This window comes from Clupea harengus, chromosome 16 (genome assembly GCF_900700415.2).
Source record: "Clupea harengus chromosome 16, Ch_v2.0.2, whole genome shotgun sequence".
In the NCBI taxonomy this organism is placed as follows: Eukaryota; Metazoa; Chordata; class Actinopteri; order Clupeiformes; family Clupeidae; genus Clupea; species Clupea harengus.
The window spans coordinates 13,918,186-13,919,538 of NC_045167.1; the positions used below are offsets into that span (position 1 = coordinate 13,918,186).

At 46.8% G+C, this 1,353-nt stretch overlaps 1 long non-coding RNA gene across 1 annotated transcript; it reads left to right on the forward strand.

The window, feature by feature from the left end:
* Positions 1-243: 243 nt before the first annotated feature.
* LOC116224160 lies at positions 244-788 on the forward strand. The gene is made up of 3 exons (XR_004165467.1): positions 244-432; positions 511-574; positions 655-788. It is a non-coding gene; the product is annotated as an uncharacterized LOC116224160 (long non-coding RNA).
* The last annotated feature ends 565 nt before the right edge of the window (positions 789-1,353 follow it).

Here is a 1,353-nt window from a genome sequence, read left to right on the forward strand (position 1 = left end):
TAGAAATGTAAGGTGAGCTACAAGGTCTATCCATCTCTGTGCCCTTTGCTGAGTAATTGATTTTGCTTTCATACATTTCATACAATGTCTTATTGACAGGTCAGTACTTTAAAATGAAAAGGTTTGCAACAAAGCCATGACCTGGCCACGCTATGCAATGTTGCAATAGAGAAGGTGGAGAGACTGTATGGAGGGAATTTCACTTAAACAAAAAGATTACACTATCCCATGCAACCAATATGTGGTAGGGTGGTGTTGTTACACCTACACTCCCTGCTTTTACATTCACATTCAATCAGCCCAACTATCGTCAGCCTAGTCACTGATAACCTCCACTTAGATGGAGATAAAAGGACCAGACGTTGTGTGCGTGCATTACGGTGTCTGTAACCACACCCCTTCTCCTGTTGAGGTGCTTTCCTGATTTGCCGGGTAGGTGTTTGTTTGCTGGCGAGTGGTACAACTTTTACCCATTACTTTTGGGCTTACCTTTTCATGTTTGTTTTGTAGCCCTGTATTCCTAGCCTTCCCTCTGACGCTCGCCTTCGGTATGTCCTTGTCCCTGCATGTTCAGGTATGCCTTTCCTATTTTCATTCACGCTGGAGGAGTAGCCTCTTTTCACACTGGCTCTAATTAGCGCATCTGTTTATTAGTGAGGAACCGTACTTCGCCGCTGACCTCGTCGTTCCTGTGATAACCGTCTGATAACTGCCTGATCACAAAGGTGCTGCTGTTTTGTTTAAGCCTGACAATGCGTGTGTGATTCAGCATGCTCGTGACTCTGCCAAACTGTTGTCGTGCATGCTGGTCTGACATATATCTGAGCTGGGTTTTCGTTTTCTTTGTTATGTTCTTTTTGTCTGAGCATTGTACCATCTTGTCCACTCCAATGGAGTAATGCTTCTGTCTAGTGTGTTTTCTGTCTGCATGTGACTGGGCATAAGGCTGGTGGCGCTGTAGCTGTCCTGGTGCATGCTTGTTGTTTGTTCTGGTCTGTAGTTAGCCTCGATACATGCTTGCTATTACTGCGAGTGTTTCATGCTTAGGATGGACTGTTGATATCCCCTGGTGCAATAATTGTTTTCATTTTTTAAGCAGTTGCTAGGTGCTTCCAGAGGGAGGCTAGGCACCTGGTGGTGGGCCCCTGTCACTGCATGCGGGTGTGTCAAGCTGGTTAGTGTGCTGTGGGTGTGCCGTGATTGTGCTGTGGGTGCAGTGTGCTGTGGGTTGCTTGCCGTGTCATAGTTCACCTTATAACCACTTCTTTGAGTGTGTGTGCACGTGTGAGCGGTGTGGATCCAAGAGCACGCCGTCTGCTAGTCTGCCTCCCTCAGGTAAGTCCTACTTAGCAC